The sequence below is a fragment of the Pezoporus wallicus genome, unplaced genomic scaffold (genome assembly GCF_028554395.1).
Source record: "Pezoporus wallicus isolate ANWC-B61680 ecotype Strahan unplaced genomic scaffold, APGP_CSIRO_Pwel_v1 contig_7505, whole genome shotgun sequence".
NCBI classification, from domain to species: Eukaryota; Metazoa; Chordata; class Aves; order Psittaciformes; family Psittacidae; genus Pezoporus; species Pezoporus wallicus.
Genome location: NW_026638908.1, coordinates 2,379,223 through 2,406,161, shown reverse-complemented (window position 1 = coordinate 2,406,161; position 26,939 = coordinate 2,379,223).

Below are 26,939 nucleotides of genomic sequence, written 5' to 3'. Positions count from 1 at the left end.
TTTAATTTGAGAGAAAGAAGACATTATGAAGCAAAAATGTTCATATTGCCTGTGAGACCAACAGAGTTTTTACAACTGTTTTTGAAGATAAAATAATAGTTAAGTAATTTAAAAAGAATGCTCATTTTCTAGGTTTTTTTTTTCTTTCTTTTATGTCTTAAATTCATTCTTATTATACAGATATTATTTACTAAATTTACTTCTTATGGCCACTTATTGTCTATCAATTAAATACACACATTTTTGTACAGTGCCAAAACTTCCTGTATTTGCATTACCTGTTAATTTATAATAGTTCTAGCTGACCTGATATAGCCTATTTATGTAAATCTTCATTAGTTCCTGACTTCTCTACAACCTATTGTACTAGTCCAGCTATGCCACGTACATATTAAGCCATAGTGAAGATGTGTAATATTCTCAAAATTTTAGTACAACAACTTGCTCACTCCCATTCTGTTCTTAAATCAGCTTCCTCCTTCCAAATGCATACACATGCTGTTCCAAGCTATAAATGAAATATTTGTAGCAAGCATGTGCTCTATTTAGCTGTGTAAGAAAACTTCACATTTCACATAATCTAAATGATGTTTTAACACCTCTCAGACCTTAAAAAAACCCAAAAACTACTTTGCTTCCCTTTTTAAATATCAACTAGAAAGACACTTATTTTGTAGGCTATATACATTGAACACATATATAGGTTTCTTCCGTCTTCCTAACAAAACCCCTGAGTGATACTACCGCACATCTCTGCTATATTTCTTTTCCCACAGCTGTTTACCCAGGTCTGTATTAGCCTAGAGGGGCAGGAGAGGGGCTTGAGCAAGGACTTGTGGTTTTAACCTCACCTCTTCACACTCTTGTTCAGGCACAACTAATGTTCTCCCAGACATGCATTTCAGCAACAGTGTGGGCCTGGGACCATTCCCAGTGGGAATTTTGGAGGCAACCATCCATTTTTTTTTTTGACAGAGAGAAATTTAACTTGTGGATGCCAATTTGACAACTAAGCCTTAAAGACCGAACGGTGCATCCTGCTCCACAGTATAGATGTAAACTAGCCTGTATGGGTGCCCCCTGTGCAACAGTCTCTTCTTTGCCCCAAACACTATATGTGAAAAGGCGAGAAAGTCTCATGGGTGTTTTTCTCTGTTATAACATTACAGAATTTATATGCCCTAAACTCTTTCTGTGATTCCATGAGTCTAGATATTTGAATAAATAGATAAATTGGGGTATTTAACATTTTTAATAGGATAAAGGAGAAAATCAGCTCAGGTTGGAAGAGACCTTGGGATGTCATCTGGCTCAAAGCATGCCAACTTTGAAGTCACATCATTCTACTTAGGATGTTTTCATGATATTTTCTTTGCTTATGGATTAAAAAAGAAACTGTTTTATTCTGTTTAAAAACGTCTAAAAAAAATCTCTATCAAAGAGTAAACACTACATTATGAGTCCTTTTACTTCAGGATAGAATAACTAATTCACAGCAAGACCTCTATGTTCTTGAAATTCTTATCTAGGGGAAAAAGTACAAAACAACCTGCAGTGGCTCATAGAATGTCCAGTAAAAAACCTTCGTACCTGAATTTCCTTGGTGTAATAAAGCGCTCTTTCTTCATTTGCCAAAAAGCACTTTACCTCAAGGTAAAAAAAGAGGGTGAAGAGAGGATTCCAATCTTAATCTTTTGTTTATAGTCAGTGTCACTGGAGTGGGGGAGCAATGATATCCTTTGAGGGAATCACATGAGATGTGTCCCTCTGTGCAGGAAAGATGTCAGGTAGTCTAAAGCAGAATGCTTATTGGAGTTGTTCTTTGCTGATACTGTAAAGATGCAATTATCCCTCAAACAGTCAAATGTTACCAAAAATTCCATTGTGATATTGACATAAAATACAGAACTGATCATTTTTTCCTCCAAATATATGTGCATGAAAGATAACATGTCTTTTAATTACAGATGTGAATATTGGTTTAAAAAATATATTTTTCTTCTAAGAAAATATGTTTTCCAATCATGAAAGATATTGAATACAGTGGAAAGAGTAATTACCTAACTTGGGTTCTTGGTATAATAACAAAAAATATCAATAAAGACAAAAAGATACTCTTTTTTCCTATATGTGCTTTTTCCTATATCACCAATAGCAAAGTAATATGCCACTATGGAAATTTGTGCTCCTCTAAAATCTGTGCTTCAGATTTCCTGAGACCTCTTATTTACAGAAACAGGTACTGAGAAGCTTATGGAATTCACGTAAACTCAGTTTGCACAGTATCACAAAATCAGACAGATATAAGAAAGAGTCACAGTTTTCAAAATAGTATGACAGCAGATCAGCCTGAAGGTGCAGGGCATTGTAAATGCCATTAAACATAATCACATTCAAAAATACAAATAATTTCTTTTTACTTTTTTATACTGTCTCCGGCACTCTAGCAGCAGAGTATTTTACAACCTTTTGCTTTATTTCCCAGTTTATCCCTAGAGAAACAGCTTGATTGGTATGTAGTCTGGGTATCTGTTGTTTCTTGTGAACAATTTGTTGTTGAGCAATATAGTTGAAGAAATTAGCTCTTAATTTGAATCAGAAAGGAGTTTAGATCTTCAAGCAATTGTAGGTTTTAGAACAAGAATTTTTACAAAAAGTCTATGGAGACTTCATTGGCATCATAAAAATGTTCCCAGTAATTCAGTGTATGTGTGTGTGTGTGAGTATGTGTGTATGTGTGAGTGTGCCTGTGTGTGTATAAGCTGAGGCATGAAAAAATTTCCCAAAGCCAAAAATACTGAGGTAGCCAATTGTGAATATCCTATGTGACTGAAGCAATACTGAGGTGATGGGTAGTTGTATTGATGGTGTTTGTCTGCTTTTTTTCTAATACACTTTGTGAACTTCCAAAGGCAAGACAAAAATAAAATGAACTGCAGAAACAGGGATGTTGAGGATCAGTTTAACAGCCTGAGGACAATGGCTTTTCATGGCAGAGGAAGATAGAGAAGAGGCAAACTTACCCAGAGTGCTGCTGTCCTTCTACAGATATCACTGCAGTTTAGTTTGGACCAGTATTATCCAGCTGCTCTTCATTCAGTTGCTGGCTGAGTCAGTGAGTAAGATAGGAGTGACTGTATATTTACAGTAGAATTAAGTAATGCAAACTGGGTTCTCTAGTGCTGGCTATCATCATGTTCCATTGGCTAAACATTCTGTGTGGCCAAAATGGGCAATATTTGATAGTCCTTAGGTGTTACAAAACAGAAACTGAAACCAGCTGAAATATTTGCATTGCAGAATTAGTTCGGGTCCACTGCTCTCCTTGCTGTTCCACTTCAACAAGGAAAAACAGAGATTAAAAATCCTGCTTGCTCTGGGAAATTTATGATGAAAAATGAAAATGATCATTTTATCAAACTTATGAGATGACAGATGCTAGGTTGATGTGTCTAATTCATACAGAACAAAGTTTTAATTTATATATATGTTAATGCAAAACAATTCTAAATGTTTCTAGGAACTTCTTAATGCTTAAGTGTTATTCTCAGTAATCTCGCTTATAACACCACATAATTTATAGTCATGTTGGTTATATTTGGCAGTATTTTCAGAGAGATTTCATATTTCCTGATCATTACCAGTTAATTTTCATGTACAACTTGAAAAAAAAAATCGATTGATTTGTCTTAGCAGTGTTTAGACAACTGAAATGGAAAAGCTTAGTTCCATTGAGGTACATAGGATCTCTCAGCAGTAAGTGAAGATTTTCCCATTCCCATTTATAGATTCAGACAGACTTGTCATAGTATATTTAAAAACAGAGGCCACAGATTTATTAAACCTATTGTTGGAAGAATTAGCCTCAAACTACTAATGAAGCAGCTACCTTGAAAAATTTTGCTGACTAGGATCATTTCTTTCCCTTCCTCTCTCATGAAAAAGGAACAACTGAAATGAGGAACATGGTCCTTATAGCTATCCATTCTTACCATGTAATGTAATTTTCTCTCATGCTCAAATAATCTTAGACTTTCTACAGATTTCTATTCAAACGTCATCTGCCATTTGAAGTAACATGTTAAATTAACTTAAACTCCCCCTCCCCCTAACAAAATGGAAGGAAAACAAATCAGTTTGTAAATTGTGGCTCTGAGGAAAATCTTCTTCCAGCCTGAGAATAAAGAAATAAGCCTTCATCAGAATATGGAAAAAAAAAATAAGAGTACCAAAATATATGATTATGTTTTTCTGCTATCCCTGCTGCTGCAATCCTACCAAGATCATGAATAGATGAAGCAAACTCCAGAATTTGCCTTACTCACCACAAAGTCAGAAATGGAAGGGGAAAGGATGAGGAGAAAAAGAATTCCTGTGCTTCAGCAGGAATAAGAAGGAGCCAACTAATTACATGTAGATTTCCTCTAGTTCAGAGAACATCCTTCCCATTTGGGTAAGGGGCATTTCTGTTGTTCCTAATCTCATAAATACATCCTGACCAGTTTACAGGGTGCTTGGACATTCAGCAAGGTATCTGAACACCAGCAGCAGGGCTGCTCATTTGTTCCAAGCAAAGCTCTTGCTGCAACTCCTTGCTGCATCGGGCCCACTGTAGTCTGTAGTTTGTCTGGAGTTACTGCTCCTGCTGGCATATTGTTTCAATTCTTCCTTCAAAAATGAGGGAGAAATAAGTGGCTCCCTGTTGGATAAGTAACACATCTACTCTGTCAGAAAGACTGTCTCAGACCTCACAAACAGAGCCAGTCTGGAACGTCCTTCAGACTTTCCTAGACACTGTCCAAAATACATGGTGCCCTGTTTTTCAAATATCACACCATTTATCTGTGCTTTCTGGAAACATTTCAGACAGACACGTAACATACCAAGATGATTTCTACAAAATAGAATATTCTTTCTTCCTATCTAAATGAAAAATGACGGCAGCCCTTTCTTTGGAGCAAAATTAATGCTCACCAGCACAGCACCTGCAGGAAGATCAAGTCATAGCTCAAATTACAAAGTGAGTGCAAACATAATAGGAGTTTGCATGAGGGGAGAAAGGAGGATGGAGGTGATATTTAGCTGATGTAAGAGGGGCCTCACTTCCAGAATTAGGCCTTCAATTTCACATCATATGCAATTTTTCACATTTTTCTATGCTTCAACTGTCAGGACAATTTTTGAGATTACTTCTGGGAATGTAACATGCTGAGCAAAAAACATGATGCAAGCCACAAAAGGGAAACGTTCATGTATTCTTATTCTAACTTCTAATTTCTTTCCAGATTTCATTCGCATTACTATATATTAAAAATAAATGACATCAAGGTTGGGAACAATTCAGTAAAGTGTCAACAATTTTGCCTACTTACGGCAGTATCAGACAAATAGGTTTTATTCCAGCAACTGAATAGCAAATGCTCAGAAAGCTTCATGTAAGTAGGACTTAGGAAAAGGCCCTGTTATTACAAACTGCAACCATCACACACTTCAGATTGGAAGGAATTCACAAGTCATCCAGCCTGTGGTCAAACTTAGTAATGGAAAAACCCTGTGTAAAAGTTCTGCAAATACTTTCATCTTATACACAGTGTTTTTATTTCTTTATGAAAGACATATCATGTTAGAATTTTATCTTAGTAATGTATTTCTTACAGAAGGCAAGGATAATTATTCTCTTATTTAAACAAATCAGGCCGTTGCATTATTTTTAACAGCTACAAACAAGAAAATTATTAAAATGAAAGCAGGTTGGAAGAGCTTTCCCAGTGCTTAACTCAGGTGCATAAGCAGGGCCCTTGTTATCCTTAAGCCTTTTATGTTGTCAATGGAGAAAAAGAGAAGCTCCCACCAGGGAGTGCTTTAGAGCAAGGATTAATTTTAGTGTTCTGAATTACTCCCTGGGAAAGACCCTTAGACAAATTCAGAGAAGGTCACCAAAGGTGAGCAATGCTTTCTGTGCAAGGAAAGACTAAACAAGCTCTTCAAAATGGAGAGAACTATCTGAGGTGTAAATACGACAGAGGCCTATGAAATCATGAATGCCGCCGACAGGGTGAAGAGGGATCAATTTTTATTTTTAGTCTCCACTTTATAAGCTTGTGGTCATTACATAGCAGCTGGCAAGTCAAAAATACAGGCAAAAAAGTGATTCCTCACTCTGTAGCTGAGAAGCTGTAGAGATCACTGACATGGGGCATGAAGGCTGCAAGAAGTATATACATATTAAAAAGTGGAGGGGACAAGCTGATGGAACTTTGCAGGTTATGAGGCTTACTACTATCTCTGTCTCAGGAAGTCTGTAAATCAATTTACTGGAGCTTGGAGAATAATCCAGGAGAAAAAAACAAATCTGCCCTGTCTCCTTCCTTTGGTGCGTACGCCTGGCCATGGCCAAAACTGAACAGCAGGCTGAAGGAACATTTGGTCAGATTCAGTTTGGCTGCCCTGTTCCTGCATGTTATATTATGTCCTTCACAAACTAACCTAATATAGACAGCAGTATTAAAGGCTGAAAGTTGACTGCAGGGTTAGCAGTTGAAATTAGAATGGGTAAAACTCTGTACATCTGAAGATAGAGAAGAATTGCAATAAATTCCTAATTCTAAAAGTTAAACCCTGAAATGCCAATTGAGGTGAACACATTCTGTAACACTTCTTGACAGCAGAGCTGGATGCAGACCTGTTTACTTTTAATGTAGAAATATATGACACTAGGCCTATGTTTTGAACATCATATTTTTGCTGAGTCAACGTGCACACATTGGTTGATCTGTTTAGGCGGAACTGGGAGGGAGAATGGGATTATTTATCTCATCAGTCTCAGTCCTGGCAAGCACACAGATGGGAAGTAGTTACTCTCTGGAAATTATTTCTCTTGAGCTTAAATCTGAGATGCCTAGGGAGTAAGGGGACAGTTTATGACTCTCTATTTTCCTGTATGGCTGGAAGCCAGGTTAGGATCTGGACATAAGTTTAACACTGAATCTTCTCAGATAAACTCCAAAATTCTGCAGCCAGAATTTGCTAGAGTAAAAATAACAGTAAGATGAAACACTTCACATCTTTAGATTTAAAACTAGAGTTAAATTGAAATTAAAGAAGTGAGTTTGGATGTGTTTGCTTTTTGATATTATTTTGATATTATTTGATTTTTTTTTTGCTTTTTGAGATAATAATGATAATACATTTTATTGCTTCTGAGGCTCTTAATTGATAAAATAACCTCTGTTGGTTACTTTTTTTTTTTTTCCTGCATATAAGACAGATTTAAGGGGTTAGCAGGGCTGGATCACATCTTCAGCTCTGTAGGTGCTTTGCTGCAGCTTTGGTTAGTTAAGAGATTATTGTGATTATTCTGAATTTAGGCACCTATTTTCACAAATAACTATTGAAATCCATCTCCAGCTGTGATAGCAGTTTCAGCTGCTTATGACTAAAGCTTTTCCTCCTAATTTTCAGAAAAATGGCAGCAATGATGGTTTATTTTCTTGTCAGCCATGATACTGTAGGATATATATTTACACAATAAGCAAATATTTTCCATGTTGAAGTTCTGGAACCACTGACAATTCTAAGTTTCAACATTTGTGTTAAGGCAAATGAGTTCTGCAGCCAGAGACAGAAAAATTGACTTATCCTGACAAGTAAAATTATGGAAGAACAAGAATCGTATTAGGTGAAACTGGGGGGAGTGGGAGGCTGAGGGGAGGAGGAAGAGAGGGGATAGCCTTTTAAAAAATGAACAGTTGAATACTTTCAAGAAATTACAAAGAGTTTCTTTCTATAATAACCTACAATTCAAAATTTCAGCTTTGAAGAGGCATTTCCAATATGCAGTTTATCAGAGTCTGAAATAGATGTCTAAGGTGGATGGAATGATCTGTCCCACAAGGACCTGTATTTTTATACTGGCTGTGGGGGGAACATAGATAATTTAAACTAAATGTATAGCTTTCAGGTGGCTGAAGGGGAATTCTTCGATTTTTCTGTTGCACAGTTTTATTTTCAATTCATCTTTAGTGTGATTCTTTCCGTTCTCCTGCACTGACCTCCTCACTCATCCCCACACAGTGAAGCCCTTAGATATAGAAGCAAATCTCTCTATAAGGTAGCAGGGAAGAAAGCAGATGTTTTTGAACATGACTGGCTGTCACGGAGATGAAGCTGAAACTTCTCCAGGGGAAGAGGACTGTTTAGTCTGTGCTCAGACACAGAGGGACGCACTCCAGCTGGTCCTGTAGACCAGCAGAAGAGACTTAAAGTGGCCCAAGGATTTCTTGGGCATAGAGCTAGACCAAAAGACACTGACTACGTTCATTGACTTTTAGGCAAATGCAGATGAGTGGCACATACTGGGGACACAGCTGAGAGTGAATGAGCCTCCCGAGAGTGAAAAAGGACTACAGTGCAATGTACTATAGAAATTATGACAGATTTTCCATAGGCAGCTGTGGACAGGCAGTGTATCAAGACTGTTTAATTAACAGGAAATTCATTTTAGTTCTTGGAGTAGCAGGACCTGAGGAGGTTCTTTGAGTCATAAAGGGTGTCTGGTTCTGCATCTCGGGAAAGTGTTAGGCACTCTTTGCTGCAGTCCCTGGAAGGCAATTTTCACCTGTGGCAGTTAATGTGTAAATCCAAAACTGTATTATCTAGTCTCTTTCCTCCTGCAGCCCCCCTTATTATTTCATCTGCAATCTTTGTTAAATTAAACTGGGTATTTCCATCTTCCATGTTATTGAAGCCTCAAGGAAAAGTTTGAAAAATTAACTGAGAGCAAGCAATGCATGTTTGTCTGTGTATCTTATATATATATATAAAGACATACTTTTACTTTATGGCCTTGTGTATTAAGAAAATGTTAGTGGCATCAGTAAAGACTATAAGCCCTTTCTGGGCCTCACAGTACATATGAAACATGAAAAATTAAACCCCATAAAGCCTTTGCCTCGGCTGAGTTCATTCATTTCTGGAATCACGTACTTCAAGAAATCATTTAAGTATCTTTTGAATGACATAAAGTAAAAAATGAAGTGATTCTAGTTCAGAGCTAACCATATATGAAGTTAATGTATGGCAAGCAATAATGCTGAAGAAGCAACTGGCAGTAGTACCATGTGGTGTTTCTCCTGCTCTATGGGGCTCACTCATTGGAAGTCATAAAATCTGGTTGGTGTAACAGAAGTGTTTGTAATTAGAGTTAATGGAGTTAGTTGAGACCACAGGAGGGGAAAGTAGCTTTGATCCCAGGTGGCCTCATAGCAAGAAGGCTCACAGCAAGGGAGAACTTTGAATTGGAAAATATTAGCGGCATTTGCTGCAAAACCAAGAAGTCACTGCTGGAAAAGGCCTAAGAATATAATTTACAAGCAGAACTAATTTAATTTTCCATCTCTATATACTCAATTTTCTCCCTAGTCACAACATTCAAAATAAGGATGCGTTTGTTCCTGCAATTTATTTTTTACTAAAAATGTCAATTGGTTCTTACATTTTATAATATCTTTGCCAGGAAACAAAAAGGTAGGATGAGGACAAATCTACCAAATCATTTCTAAAGGGGAAGAAATGAGTTTATTATTATTAATCAAGTAACAGTATTACTTCATAATAGCTAAATTATTCAATATCACAGCTTTTGGAGTTTTGTTACTGTTACTGAGTGGTTACTTGGTAAAATCTGTGAAATAAAAACTGTACTTAGTGAATATTCATATCTGTGAATATACTGAGATTTCAACTCACTAAAAATAATATTTAGAGACTCTTTCTGGTGTGATCATTTTTTTTCGACAGATTTTTGGAACATTACCTAAAAGATTTAAAATTACTCATTCTTTAAAGCCGTTTGTGATTTACACCAATAAACTAAGCAATCTTTTCAGCATAAAGAGATGGAAATTGTGTTTTCAGAATGCAGTTTTTTTGTTAAAAATAGTTTTCAAACTGCATTTGTACTTACCTTTGTTTTTGTCAATAAACGGATGAATTTAAAAGTCTATCCCAAATTATTTGACTAAAAACAAATGCATCCAAAAGAACATACAAGTTGAGGAAAAAACATTACAAACGTTGGAGGGACTTTGTCTTTAGCTAAGGACTAAGGTTGGAATGGCAGCTGCTGGGACGGAGGGGCATGTTGTTATTCCAAATAAAAAGGAATCTACAAAGGCCATCCATTTGTCAGCTCCAGCAGTTTGCTGTCACCATTACTTGCATATTACGGAAAAGGAATGGGAAGAATATCAAACGAAAATTATGATAAGATACTTCAGGTGCTTCAGGTTCATCAGAGATTTTTAAAACAGGAAGGTGACTTTTAGTCAGATGGAGATATATGGGAGAAGGGTAGTAGCTATGATCTAATCACATATCTCTGTATTTATAAAAAGGGAAGTAGTGGGACTGAGTTTTGAGGAGTTCTCAGGTAGGAACATTTTGAGGAAAGGATCTACAACGTTTTTGCAGAGGTGACAAAAACATGTATAGGGGTCTTACCAGAGTAATGCTGACATTCTACAGTTGAAGAAGTGAATAAATGTTGGGAAAAAAACACTCAACCGAAAGGTTGCAGATAAACCCATGTGTATAGGGAAATAACCTTAAGTTGGATACAAACTAGGAACAGATAATCATAGGAGTGGCATGGGCACTTTTGGAAGCCATTCAGCAGCAGAAATAATGGCAAAATGGAGAGTCACTTGGCTCCACAAGCAGCAAGTGTGGCTGCAGGGTACATGGTCAGTGAAGACAACGCAAAAAAAATGACTGTGTTATACAAAGAAAAGGAATTAGATGATCTTAAGGTCCTTTCGAATCCTAACCATTCTATAAGTCTATAATTCTATGAATGCACCTAGTAGAACCAGTAGTTGATCATTTAGTTAATCTAAAGTATTGTTCAAAATTCCTGGTAAACAACCAAAGCCCTAGAAAGTAATAATAATGATCATTTTCTGTGAACAGTTCAGAGTTTGAGCCTTGGAGGCACTTGGCACTTAAAGGGTGGATTCCACATAAGCAAATAAAATGTTGGCCTTGGGACGTGGAATGAAGTCAAAGGGAGTCTCATTGCAATTAAATATAGCATCTTGAAGAAGCTTGTATAATTTTTGCACAGACTATTGTCATTCAGCTCTCATGCTGATGACCTCAATATCCTGCATTAGCAATACTCATTTAAGTATAAATATTTTAGCTTTATATTGAGTGTCAGAAAGACGCAAGGAAAAAGACAGCAAACAGGCCGACCTCAGATCTCTGCTAAATACTCCCAGATCTCCTCTGGCATTGCACTGCTGCTGTCACACCCATACAAAGAGATTTATGTGTCCATCCAGTTCTTTAGCTGAATTTATTAAAGATGGTATTTCCGGCTTAGTGAAAGTGACTGCCAGCTCTGTTCATTCCCACACTTGAGCAGCATTTGGCTAAGATAAAAAGGAGTTTATCAGTAATTTTTTTTTTTTTTTTCCTGTGCACCTTTCACTCCCCCACCCCTTATTTTTTCACCAAATATCAACATTCTCTATGGAAAACAGTCACTTCCTTTCTCTCTGATTAACATCAGCAGTGAAGGAAGGGGAGGAGGGGGATGGAAGGGAGTAAAGAAAGAACCAACCAGTGCACTGGGGAAAACCTGAGAATGATCAATTAATCTTCTGTTTTCAATCTGTGAGCTGTGCTGTCTTGAACTCCATAGTCTTTTATGTATACAAATAAAATAAACAAATTATAACTGCTTGACCATGCTGGGAAAAAAAAAAAAAAGGTGGAGGAAAATTATCAGCAGTAGAAAGCTTAGCTATGATAAGAAATCCTTGTGGCCATTAGACAAATTCCTGGGTAATCTGAGATTTTCCAAGCATTTTCTTGTACCTGGTGTTCTGATTCCAGCACGGCCTATGTATTATGGCTTTCATTACAAATGAATAGAGGCTCATCTTTGTCTTGGGCCATGGCAAGTGCATTCCCAGCATTTCGAAAAAAAATGGGTTTACATGCCAAAATCATCTGGGATTTATTGTCTTGTGGGCACATCTGGATTTAGTTTTTGTGTCTGGCACCAACTCCTTAATTGCTTTGGTCAGTTCATTCCATTTCTCTGTTCTGAAGCTTCTCCTCTGCAAAACCAGAGGAATGATAAACACACAAACACACCAGAAGCCCTGACAGTAACTTACTGGAGCCCCTGGGAAAACAGTGGGGACTTAAACTACAGTCTGAGAGCGCAATGGTGTTACCCTGCGGGATCTTGCCAAATTCCTGTCCCTTCCACTCCAAATCCTGGGATGTCATCAGGGAGGTAATATGTGCAGGCTCTGACATATTGAGGTGGGAATGTTTTGCAGCTTGCTGCTCATGACTTCAGAATATAGAAAAGGGAATTCTACTATGTCACCACCTGCCCATGATCTCTCTCAAATGGTGCACCTGGCTTCAGGTAATTATTTTCTATCTGCTCATAACACGTATTTGCAGTGCCTGAGTTTGAATGGAGATGAAAGTCAGAATGGAAAGTATGATTATTATTTTCCTCATATTTTAAGAAGTTTTCATAGGTGATTCTAAACTGGTCTGTAGTTTAAAAGAAATGCAATTTATTTTGTCTCATTTGATATTCACTGCAAGTGGAGAAAAAGAAAAGAAGAAACACATATAAGTGCTGAGCTGCTTCTCTGGCTTACCATTAAACAAAAAGTTAGTCCTCTAGCAGAAGGCCCACTGCTAGCTATTTGCTTTCCAAGGAAGATCAGAGGACAGTAGATTACACAGGAGACAAGTCCCCTTGCAGGAGGGAATTTTTGCTTGGCCAGACCAGAAACAAGCTCATCATGCTTCTACCTGATGTTCTGCTGGGCTTGATGGGTTTAGTCTCTGTGAATCTCAACCATTCTGTGAGGCTGAGAAAATGGTACCAGAAATGACAGTAAGAAAAATAGTTTGAGAAAAGACACTAGCATTTGTCCCCTAGTATTAACCTGATTCTTTTAATAATTTTTTAATTTTTTTTTTCAATACTTTAATATTCAGAACAAAAGCACACGCAACATTTTACCACTGGGTTGGAGGAATAGAAGAATATGGTGGCAACATTACCAGGAAAAATTCAACAGCACCAAGCACCAGAAAGATAGACAATGACATTAGCTTATGGATAGTTATCTTTGATAGAAACAAAACATCCTAATTTCTTTCACCCTCAAAACAGTGTATCCTTGAGTAGCATTTCCTGCGATCACACCTTCAAGTATAAATATTATTGTGTATGCTAGTAGTGGGCAGAAGGAAAAATACCTTTTATTTTGGAAGATAAGAAGCACACACAACTTTTAATAGCTGGCTGTTTTTTTTCTTTGCATGTCCTCATTTGAAAGAATGTAGCAGATGCCTTCTCTCAGTTACTCTTTATCAAGAATATTGCATACAGAGTATTTCAGAAAATTTATTTTTCTTTCAATTAAAAGTAAGAAAATGTTCCATGGGATGTGGAACACCTCTTTCAAAGCCTGACATGCCAGTATTTTAGTGGTCATGGGGGAATTTTAATATACGAATTTGTAGCTAGGAAAGAAAAACCCTAACCTATATGTTCTTTGTCTGAAAATGTGCACAAAATTTGGAAGTTGTTTTCACTTTAAACATAGTAAGAATAAGCTTTAAACACAGTAAGAATCTCTGTTGACATCACACACCTGATTCCCAGGATGTTTACTTCAACCCCTCTTGGGTTCATTCACCTAGTGCAAAATGCTGTTGATCTCTCAGATGCATTCTTCTAAGGTTAAGATTATTCTCATAATCAGGGTTTCCCCAGATACGTCCTCCTGGATAGTATTTGATATTCCCAAATATTTGTCCATGACTTCGGCATATCCAGGCCAGCAGAAGATGCCAGGAAGTGGGAACTGCCATATGTCTCCACCGCAGTCCCGCTTCCAGAGCAAGAACAAGGAACAGTGCTTTTTAAGATGTACTGTGCTTGCTGTGGGGAAAGTACCAGAAGTGTCTTCAGTAACCATACAGCACTCACACGGGATGCCAGTGCTTCTGCAGAGCATACATACGTTGTCCCCCTCCTATCTGGGTCAGAAAGGCCCAGCTCTGCCTGAACACGTCAGATTTGCTGTACACGTGAAATCCAATTATGCACATTCATTTCTGTCTGGCATGTCTTAAGTACTTGTACCTGAGGTGCCAAGGCAACCTATCTCAAGTAGAAATGAGTGACCAGTAGGCATGCTAAATGGCATGTCAAAACCCTAGAGGAAGTGTGTGACAGAGTCAGATATAGGCTGCCTTTGACTTCTCACTTGCAACAGGTCACTCCATGAGTGCACAGCAGTCACTCACCTGAGTGTTATGGTCCTTCTATCCTCTGTGGTTGAGACAGACACCTGTCCTATGCACTTTGTTTCACATACCTTCGTGCACTTTTAGTAGACAGATATTTGATGACTGGTTCTATTAATTATTAAAAAGCACAGATTTATGCCAGCTTCTATTTAGAGAGGCTTTCCAGAGTCACAGAAAAGAATTGACCCTTTTTGTACTGTCTGCACGAATAAAAAGAAGTGTATCTACAATTATAACAAGGCAATGACCACTTTCTAGTACGACACCAATTCTTTCTTTTCCCTTTGAAGATCATTTTAAAATACATATGTCCCAGGGGGTTCTGGTGGCTCCTTCATATGTGAAAATATCTGAGTGTAATGATTAAGTATTCTTCAAGGAGGAGCTGTACCACTTCAAGGAAATAATGTAATTTTAAACATTCTCCGAAGATAGAGAGATTGTTGCTACATATGCATTCTTTAGGAATTTAAAGAAGAAATATAAGCTAAAATATCATTTCAATTTGTTTGAATTATGATCTTTTTACTGAAAAGTGATCTTGTATTTTAATATGAGAAATTAGTGCTCAGTATTCGTTTTCACTACTCCTTTCTTACTTCAAGCATGTAAAACTGAATAGACTTATGACTAGTTGGTCTCGCTCTCCTCATCCCCCAACACACATTCACAATGCAATTCATTCAGTGAAAAGCCTTGAACTTTTTTTTTTTTTTAACAGGAGGAAAGCAGAAAAAGCAAAGCAAAGCAAAGCATTGAATTCTCATCTCTCATCACACACTAGGAGGTAAATCCTGTCTCAGCACAGGCAAGCCTGCCCTGAACTTTGATAGATAATTCTGGTAGTGGCACTCTGCACAGGCTCACTTCCCTGCCAAAAAGAGCTGCTGTTTTTTTTTATGCAGCTTGGCAAACTTTATTAAGAAGGAACCAAGAGAGAACAAATAATGGTTTTCATTAGCTCCTACCTCATAGGCCCAGGCCCATTCAGAGCTCTGCTAAGCCAACTAGAGTTCTTTTTGGTATCAGAGAGGTTTGCATCCAAGTACCCGGAGAGAAATTATAACTAAATGAGAATGATATAAGGAGAGAGAATGAAAATAACTACTCCAGAAAAAATGTGCCATTTGTTCTAAGGCATTTTCATGTGACTTTCTCCAGAGTGAGAAGTGAACAGCTTGATTTGTGCTCATTGTTTGGGGCAGCCTAGGCTCTTGCACTGAGAAACTGCAGGGGCTAACTTTCAAGGAACTGTGAACATCATAATTCTATTAATTGCTTTTACATGTGTTACTTTTACATGTCTGAAAGCAAATGCAATTGAAAGTTGTGGTTCCTGGGGCATTCCTGAAAATAAATATGATTAGCACTGAGGACAAAATCTTAACGGAATGTAGTGTGGAGGAGAAGCAGTTATATAAACAATAATTCTTTTAGACTGATTTACACGTTTCTGAAAATGTGTGAAAAATTATTATTACAAGTATACTATGAAAGAAATGTTGGTGTTTATTGGATGGATATTGCACCCTTTAAAATACATGCTATAAATGTTTTGATGTTGTGAAGAAACTTAATAGAGAGAAAACCACAGCGTTCCGTAGAACTTAAAACAGTCCTATAAAAAGTACTTTAAAAACTACTTGGGAACAGGTTTCCCACTGACTTTCATCTATGTGTCACATGCTGAAGATTTCTCAAAATACAAGACAGCCAAGAATAAACCAGGACTTACCACAGAATGCTGTGCCTAGAAAATATATATTATGGTCGTTAAGGATATTTCATATTTATCCTACATACATGCCTTATGGAAATAAATTTTACTTGTTTTGTTACTCATCCTCCCTTGGTCGTTTTATCAGATATGGTGAGCTTCTCTCTCTGTGCCTTTTCAGAGACAGAAAACAATTAAGGAAAACATCTTTCTTTTCTGATCTGTTCTCTAGTGAGAATTGTGGGTTAGTGAGCAGATACATGCTTCAGAAACAAAGCAGAAGATTGCCTAACAACAGCATGCTTTCGTTAGAAAAATCTGTGCTTCCTGATTTGTCTGGATCAGAAATGTTGCAAAATAAGTTTGGGATTTTTTTCTGATTCCACACGGTTTCTGCTTTTTAACTACTGTGTCCTGGTCACTTCCTCAAAGAGGATGTAAACAATGCACATTATAGAGATTTATATTAATACATGAAATCATATTTAATATTTTAAAAAAGCAACTTCTGCACAGAGAATTGAATGCAAATCTGAATAAACATTCAAGCAAGACCCAGATATTAATAGAAGAGTAGAAGTGTCACTGACTTGAAACTCAGTAGGCATGCGAGTAAATTGTAACACGCAGAGACAGAAGTAGTTACAAAAGAATTCCTTATGAACAGGGACTGTTATGTTTGTATAGCACTCAGCATACTTGAATATTACTTTTACTGGGACTTTTAAGCACTTCAGCAACATCAGGGAGAAGAATAAAAAGAATAACAATAAGTATAATGTGGGCATACTAAACCCAACAGTACCATGCGGCAATATTCAGCAGTGCTCATTCTTCTTTCAAATGCTTTCAAATAAGGATGCAAGCTCCTCCTTTCTACTAAAACCAGAGAAATAAACTTTGCAAATTATTGAGAATAAGAATGTTATTATACAATGGGATATTTTAGCCATTAGGTCATGAAAACACATCTCTGAGTTGTTATTAAATGAAAGAGTATTGTAACAGCAGACTGCTGCTTGCCAGGCATTTCAGCCTCCAGCTCCAACCCTCTCCCTGGGTGGAGGACAGCATATTCCAAGTCTGGGGCCAGCTGCTTTAAGCCGACGGCGCAAATACAGCATGGCTGGAGAGCTTCAGTAACTTAGCTTTTGCAAAAAAGGTCCACTTTCTCCAGTTCTTTGCCTTGAATCCCTCTGCACAAATGGTGTGGCAGCCTGGTGGCCAGGTGTGTATTCATTCAGAGTGTATGGATTCCTGAATATAGCCCTAGTGAAGGGTTTGTTATTGAGCCTGTTTCATTAAGATTAACAAAACAAATCAGAAGCCCTGTTTTTCATTACGGTGAACAGTTCCTTATTCTGCTTCTCAGGGTGGAATTTCACGTGCCCTTCTAAGAGGCACCCATCCTGCTTCCCCCTGTGCACTTCTTCTCTGTTCTCAGCAAAACCATTCACCTTCCTCCCTGGCATTAACAGGTCAACCATTTTCAAGGCTTAAACCTAACTGAGCTAATTAAAAAGTGGGGAAAAAAAGAAGAGGGGATCATTTTCTGCTGACTGTGCATTGTGGGTCAGCTCATCGTGTAGTCAGCTGGGACCAGAGCTCATGCGAGGGAAGAAGAATGGGCACCCAGCCAAGGGCCTTAGTTTGGAGAGAAAATGCCGTTTTGGTCGCACAACCTGTCAACTCAACTGTAAGGTGAAACCTCACCTTGGCTTTCGTGGAGTTACTTGGTAAATTGCGCAACAGTATGAGGCAAGGAGGCAGGACTTGACTTTCAGAAATGGTAGGATTTGCCTTTGAGAAAATTCCCAGTACCTGCTATTTGGCAACAAAGAAGAAATACAAACTCTGTAGTTCTAAATTTTTCCTGACCAATCTTTCACTGAGACGTTTTGGAGTCAAGTGTTTTTTGTACAAGAACAGAGTACCGCTCACTACTGCTAAGGCAGCTTTAGTCTTTCTTCCATTAAATGATATCACTGCTTGAAAAACAGCAGATATGTACAGTTCATAAATGTTCAAATCTAAGACAAAAAAACAACTATTCCGGCATTTTCTAGCAATTTCACAGCAATAATAGAGAAGAAGACTTTTATGTGAACAAAGGTGAAGAGTTCCCACTAGTTGAAGCAACAAAGAAATGTGAATGTGCTTAGTCTGTATTAGTTAGGTTGATTTTTGCACCTTTCCTGGGTGCATTTTGTGAACTGTTAGTAGCTAGGAGATGTGAGGGATTTAGTTGATTAGAAGGAAGTTTGCTTAGCATGGGTGAAAATGCAGGTCACCACTAATGTATATCAATGTAGAAAGCCTTCACTCCTGTACAGCACTGTTTCCGGGACCACAACTGACATCTGGAAATATGATGCAGCAATAAGTCAAACTACCTTTAAATGACGTCTGGAAGGAGACAATGCATCTGTTTATGTTGGAGCAGGAATCTAACAGGGAAGTGTAGGATATACTAAATTTTAAGATATATTTCTGATACTATAGATCATACAAAACATTTAGTCCAGGAAATCATCTTGCCCCAAACTGTATGCTTTGATCCAGTTATGAACCTTGCTACAAGATTAAAACCAAAGCTCTATGTGCTTCCAAACTCAACAATTCAAAGTTTGGATCTGCAGATCAGTTTTAAAGCTTGATTACTTAGATTAAAGCCATCTCATTTAAAAATATTTGGAACAAATCAGCATGAACCTAACCGTTAAACCTGTGCTTAGATGCAAGTTTTTTAGGCAGTTTATAGTTGGTATAAACTTTTCCCTCTTTTCTCCCCCTATTTATCAGCAAGGACAAACTAACTTGATATCTGCAAATGAAGGTTCAATTAGAGCTCTTTCCCTTGTTTCTACAACACATAGTATTTCAAGGCTGTCTCCCATCTACATATTATACTGACCCAGGGGTGATTATAGCTTCCAGGTTTAGAGAAAACGAGGTGCACTCAACCTAATATGGATAAACTTACAACAGCCTTTAAATTCTTTTTTTTTTTTTTTGTGGAAATCACTGGGTAACCCCAAAGGAGAACACTCCTTGAAGTCTGGATGAATGCCATTAGACAAAAAGACCTTCCAAAGTTATCATATTTTCTGTATAATCAAAAATAATACTCTTATGCAGTTACTGAATATAATCCTAGTGTGTACAGCCATGGTGGTATGAAAAAAAATCAGCTTCACCTGAATTTAAACACTGCCAAAACGTACATCACAACTAACTTATCCTGTGCTTCACTCACAGCTAGTTAGCATCTCCTTTGTGCTTCATCACAGTACATGGGTACATGCCTCATTTTTATTTCCATCTACCTCACTGAGAAAGGCATGCCTCACAAGTTGAGAAGCAACATTATAAAATAAGTGCATTCTTTACATACAATTCCCTTGCCTGTTTCCACTCTTTTTGGCCATATCAGAATTCTCTGGTTTAGATTAATTTCCCTAGTTACATATAGTATCTTGTAATTAAGTATTTTAACTTTTTTTGGATTGAAAATGAAATGGGAAAATAACCTATATCCCCATTCCAAATGTGTGGGTGGTGCAGGAAAAATACCTCTATTTTCACAGGGACATGATTTGCCTAGCCCCAAACCCCTTTCTAATCAGCTTGTAGATGGTTGATCTACACAGGCAGCTGCAGTGTGTCACTAAGAAAAGGCAGGTTAGAATCTGGCATGGTGAGGAGATATAATGATCTGCATTGGTCTACAACTGGACTAAGATATTTGTACTTATTTCTGGAATAGCTTTCTCCTTCGCCTGCAAAACTGAGAAGCTAAATCGCCAAAATGACCGGTGTGTTGAGGGACAGTATGAAAAGAAAATGTTAACCAAAGAAAGCTAGTGTCACCCTGTAGTCTATGTAAGCAGAAAGGCTTCTCTGGGAGGAACACTTAAGTCAATCACTTGGTCTGAAACGCTATGGAGGAACATATGTCCAGATATTCACCACAGAGAGAGCCTAAGAAAACTACCTTCACATGTTTTGGAAGTTCCCTTGAATTAATATTACAATATATCAATTTTAGTTATTTTTTAAGCTTTCCTGAGTGGACTACTGAACCATGCAGTAGTGTGCTGGTTGCTGTGTTGTATCTGGGAGTATGATGGGTGAACTAGGAAAAATGGCAGGGATCTAGCTCCTCTAAAAAAAAAAAACGCTTGGTATTGATAGTAACTTCCATTTATAAAGGAGAAGTTCTGTTTATAGGAGCATCTTATAAACCGGTATCTATTCCGAAACATTTTAGATCTCTCATGTTAAAGAGCCCAAAAGTAACCTCACCTCAGCTTTAATGGAGCTGGGAGACAAGAGTTTTCTTTCTTCCAAGCAAATTCTTTCAATTATTCAATTAGGATGTCTGTTTCAACTTGTGCTCTTTATTCCTGCCCTAATTACTTCAGAATTATTTTCCATGCAGTGCAGGAACTTGAAAATGTCTTTAGATTCTGGCATCAAGCCAGAATACTCTAGTAGCTTGCATAAGCACCTGGAATATAGAAGATACAAGTTCTCAAATGCAGAGGACAGAATTTAACCTGGATTTTTCAAATCCATTGGAGAGTGAACAGACCACTATATTACTATATAACTGTATGAAGCAGAACTGTGAAGTGTTTTTTTCTCTGCACTTGTTTAAAACGAAAGTGCCATCACAATAACATTTGTTTAGCATCTTGTTCCTACAGATCCACATTAAATATATATCGACTCTATGTTCTGACTCGGAAAAAAGGGTTTCAACGACTGCCTGAAGAATGACTTTGCTTTGTCAGTTAATGCAAACAACGATTCATCTAAGAAATGTGCAGCTGTAGTAGGACTGGATTGGATTAAAACCATAATGAATTTTTGGAAAGCATCCTTGGATAATGCATTTTGGAAGGCCAGAGGAAAATGAGGACTATCTGGAGACTTCCAATTCTCAGTAATTTACCTAAACCACATAAACCATCCTCCTTAACACTCATAGTGAATTGTTCCAAATTAAAGAGGTCATATCACCTTTGAGATTGGCTGTGATTAAAAAAAACAAAATAAAATACTTAACCATTCTATGCATCTAGGGATTGTAGCAAAATACTCATGAATATTTGCGCAATTTATATTATGCATTATTTAAAATATGTTGGTTAAGGATTTGACTAAAAGACGAAAAAACTGAAAGAAGAAAAAACAAACTAGAAATAAAGGTAGGTGATTGACAAAATATTACTTGATTATTAACATCACTGGCTAAAAAACCCCAAAACATTAGTTTTATAGTAGGAATGAAAAAATCTACACACAGCCAATCATGGCCTCACTGGAATACAGTGTCTCTGAGAGCTAAGGTTACCATATGTCTAGGCTTCCCTTGACACATCTCTTTTGTTTTTTTTTCCAACACAAAATCTGGGAGGAAAAGTAGGATTGTCTCATTTCTATATGAACAGAACATAACATACGTGCTAGAACTCATATTTCCTGGACATGAACACATACACAGCATATGCTGTGTTATAGAAACATGGCAGCTGTATTACAAGAGGAATATTTGTAATTAGTATTCAACAGAATATTGAGGCACAGACTTGACACCTTTTTCCCTTGCTTTTAGAAGTAGGAGCAACATTAGCTGAAGTAACACTTCCCCTTTCACCTTCAATATCTCACTCCTGAGATACTGAGGGATAAATGGGATGTCATTCTCCATTTGTAATCAGCTCCCCACCCTCTTTGGATACTTACATGTCATTTTTCAATTTAAAGACAAAAGCTTGACACCCCAGAAATAGATAAGAAGTGCCTGAAGAAATGGCATTCATGTACACAGGCATCCACATACACATGTACACACACACATGCAGAGTCTTCTTTTTAAAAGAAGGATCCTAATGATACACAGAGTATTTCTTACGGGATATTTTGGTCTAGATGTGGCAGAGTGTAGGACTTCTACACTTTAAAAGAAGAATGGGGCATGCAATTAGAACCATCTTGTCTGGGTAGAGAAATCACAGCTATCCTGGGAAAGCCAGGGCCCATGAAAGAAATGCTATGGAAATGCTATGGAAAATACCTAAAGGATCCCAATCAGGTCGTCAGGAGCCCACTGCTGTTGCAAATGCTAGACATGCTGAAAGCATGACTTTTTCTGAGGCTCCAGGTAGGCAAATAAACACCATAGATCGCTCTTTTCCTACCCAAATTTAGATACTTGCAGTGCAGAATCTCTGAATGATGGAGAAGAGTAAGTACTTCTGAAGTGGTGAGTACCACATCTGCCTCACTTATACTTGAAACCCAATTGTACATCCATTGAAAAAAGGGCCATAACTGGCTTCGAGGAAGACATGTCTCCTCATAACTGTGAACAAGCTGCAACAGTTGGTAAAAATAAAAAAATCAAAGAAAATTTCTGCTTACAGGTGGATAGAGAAAGGAGACAAAGTAAATTCAGCATTTAAAAACTAAATTACATTCAGAAAAGCAGGACAAACAAATCACAAAAGGGAGCAATTAGATTGAATGAGAAGGCTAAATTGCTAAGGTGGCTGTGCAGAACCTACCCACAAATTACTCCTGAGTAAGCAGAAGCAGCCTCAGTCAATTTATGTCAGGTAGGGACAGTACAGGTAGGGATAGTGATCCAGTGGATACTGCTAAAACCAAGAAGTCTTTGACTCAGAGAAGTAGACATATGCTTATGGTATGAATGCACATATGGACAGTCTCTTGAAAAAAACCCAAAGCAGTTCTTAGCAGACAAGATCCCTGATGCATCCAGTCTGGCATCTTGCCTCTGGCAATAAATCAGACTCAACATTTCAGAAACAGCTTCCAAAGTCCTACAGTGTGTATGACCATTTATGTAATGTGAAATATAAGTAAGCAAGAGAGAAATTCCTTCGTGCTTTTTCTGTCAATCATAATCCTGGATCATTAGATTTTTATTGCCCTTATCTTAGCATGAATAACTGCTAATGTTGTTACTGGCAATAAAATTAGTCTACACTTGAAAAAAAATCAAGTTATTGCAGTTATCTCTGAGCAAATGGTGCCTATAGTCCAATATCTCTTTTTATTTATTCTATCTTATCTGAGATAAAAAAAAAGCAATACACTTCTGTAATGTAAAAAATGACAGCTAGGGAAAGTCACATAACGAAAAATTGGTTTTATTTCAGGGTGTATAGTGAAAGTGACCTCAAACATTGTATGTAGTAGATTCACAGAGAAAAATAAATATTTTATCAAACATTATTTCTTTTTGTCTGTATCTTCATGCAGGTTAAAAAATGGGTCAGCTTTTTGCAATATTCATAATTATCATACATTAAGCCTTTTGAGCTAAGATTTTTAGCTGACCTATTGTTACAAACACTACAAAGCAGAAAAAATATGGGGTAGGTAACAAGTTCCAAGGCCAAAATAAAGACTGAAATTGCTCTTAAAGTTGCTCTTTATAATTCCTGCATGAAAGAAAACTCTTGCTGTAAAAAGGTGCAGTATACAACAACTGCCACTCTGTAATGACAAAGGAGGGCTGTTTTTCTTTTTGAAAAGTGCTAATCTGTCTTCCCACATCTGATAATGATGTATCAGGCGTTACCCTTTCTGATTTAGCTACATTTTCAGTGGGAAAAGTGCACATTCCTAATTCTCCTGCACCAATGTGCTATGTGTATAGTATCCATATTACGGACACAATAATGCATGTAGCAAACCAAGTGAATATGTTCAAAGTGTCTTCAGTTCCTTCAGAAATTAATCAAACTACTGAAAAGGCATTGTGCTGTGGAAAACACCTTACAGTGCAAAGTGCTCTGTATTTATCTTGTGCCATTAAGTAAAGGTAAGTAAAGGCAACTAGCAGATCCTAATCAAACCAACAATTCAAGTTTTTGAGAAAAATAAAGCCTGAAAAATTTTATGTCAGCCCACAATAAGGTTTCATTAATTTTCTTTTTCCAGCCCTTTGTCTTTGCCTCTCTCCCAAGTGGTGTAGGCTGGTTTTCAATGGAAAGGAAACATAATTCAAATTCAGTGCTTTTAAAACTGCGTATTAAAACAAAGGGTGTCAGCATTTCCAAAATAAAAATGTTTGTTAACCTGTTAAGAGAAAATTTAACACTGTTAATGACCTTGTTTTATTTTTTTCATAGCAGTAGAATTACTTATTAATTTGTCTGTATGAAACAAAATGGACAAAATTCTTTAATGGTATTCTATCAGTCTGCTGGTATCTACCAGACTGATAATAATAAAATAATTTTACAGCCTAATCCCATTTTAAGTCTTTTCTAAAGATTTAAGTCTTTTGTAAGATTTTCTAAAGACATTTCTCTTATGTCTTTAAACATATTTATAACTTTTGTTTGGTACACCTCTGTCAGGAATATTTTCTGTTGCCAAAGTGATAGAAGGACGTTATAGGTGATGATAGGAATAAAAAAAAAGGTGAAAGCGATAACTTTAAAAAAGCCACAGCTTTTAGCTAAAGTAATTTTGGATACAGATCTAAACACACTCCTCATACATGTTTTGCAATTCCAGAATAATTAAGAAACCCTGCACAAAAGATAATATTTTATTATCGGCCACTTATTCACCCTTCAATTTTAATAGCTTGGTTGCAATAAAATCCTTTGTCCAGCATAAACAGTTTGTGGCAGTTGATTCTGTGGACTCCGGCATCCCCAGCCTGTCTATCAACAGCACGTTTCATAGTCTGTTTTCTCTTCTCCCCCCGTTCTACAGAAGCAGGTATGGCCTAATTCTGGCAGGACATGAGGGGATATGAAGCTTGCCAACAAACTTCTGGAAAGCTAAAAGGTAATGGAGAGGACACAGAAAGTGAAAATCATCATGCTGATTTAATATTGAAGGGCAATATATAATCAGAACATGTTCACACACAGCATTAGGGTGAGACATTTAATATTCTTGATAAAGGTTCTGGGTAGAGAAATTTTTCTTCAGAATAAAAGTATGTCAATCAGCTATTCTCTCTGTTAGGCTTCTTCAAAAAAAGTTAAAAAATCCAGGAGGGTTTAGTCAGAGAAGATTTTCCCTATGATTTGTAGGAGCTGAAGAACTCAATACAAGTTGCACTGAACTGCATTCTTCAATCTGTCAATGCCACTACCACTGACTATGCAGCACTCCCTCTGTTCTCAGTGCAGTGGACTGTGATATTTTATTTCATACATCATTTCATATTCTGAAATGTATAACTGTACATCGTACATCCAGCAAATTGCCCTGCACAGCACCAACATGTGATCTGACCTCGTACTGTAAGGTTGCCCAGTAAGGTAAGTGAAAAATAACAGTTTGGGAAAAACTAGGTAGTCTCACTTCATTACCCTGCTCATAACAGGGAAAAAGGTTTACAACGTACTACCCTTTTTTTCTGGCCTCTGAACACTTACTTCTATGCTCAGTGATCCCCAAAGTTCAGTGAAGCAGTGGTGCTTGTGCTGATTTCATTTGACTCCTTCTGCAGGATTACCTTACCACATCTGGTAAAAATTAGATAAACAGATTAGTTACAGTTCTGTTTTCAGTTAATTTCTTGAAGCCTCTGCCCTTGCTTGTCTATTGCAAGGGAAAGGCATAAATTTCTGATAGGAACAGAGGTTCTCATTACTGGCCCCAGTTAGGGACTGAGCCACCAGTGTCAAGTCTAATAAGATTTCAAGAACTCCAGGTCCATAATTTGTGACAATGGTAGTGCTGCTGCTGTTGTTGGACCTCAGCTGAGAGCACTTGTTGTCCAATAAAGAGCAGCTCTCTAATCCACAGAAATGCCACATACTTTCAGTTTTAATGAAAATGTAAGAAGCCTAACCCCAGCTACATTTCCTCCTTATTATGCTATTATTTGGTGGACTATAAAGCAGGCAGAGAATTCTTAAAATGCTCAGGCATTAATATCTTCCTGTTTTTTTAACTCCTTAATGTTGTCATTTTTCCCCCTTACTGTGAGACTCCTCATAACTACAGTGGGGCTGTCTTAGGAGAGCAGATAGAACCACGCTATTTTCTTTGACGCCTTGCAGCTGGCAGGCTGCACTCAGGAATGGGCAGGCCATTACTGTTACTGTGTTTAACAGCCGACAGAAGCCATGAACCTTGAGTATCTGTGGCCAGGTTTGCCACCTGCGTGCTGCTGAAGAGGCCATTTCACACTTTTGAGACCATGGTGCACCCAACTTCATGTAAGGAGGAAGCCACCACTTTTTGGCACTTGAGAAAAATTAGTATCAAGAGTGGCAAGAAATGATTTAGGCATCTAGCCTGCCTGGAAGTCAGGTGTTTTTGAACGAGGGTGCAATACCAATGAGTGAACATGCTACCTTAAGCAACGCCTTTTGTCATTTAAGGCAGAAGCAATCAGGAGTTCTTGCTGTTTGAAGAGGTCAGCCTGTCTTTAAAGAGACACTGCTCCATTGAAGTACTGTGGGCAGAACTTTCTGCCCCAATAACTTTTAGATTTTACTTAAATCTGTCATCCTTGTCTCCTGGGACTTCAGCTAACTAGAGTCAGATGCACTTTCTGTTTATGACATTCAATTGCTAGGCTAAATACATATATTTTTTTATAAATAAGAGTTATGTTCAATTTCCCTAAACTTGAGGTCCAGTTTCTGAAGATATGTATACAAAAAACAAGGATATACTAGGTCTCACTATTGCTTTCCTTGATTTTCACTTAATAGAGAAAGCTTTATTTATGATTTCAGCTATGAACTGTCTGTTACCAAAACAGCAACATCCTGAGTTTACACAGAGCCTGAATTCAAAACAGTTCTGCTCACCTCCTGCAGATGCCTCTTATGCTGTACCCTGAGAATAT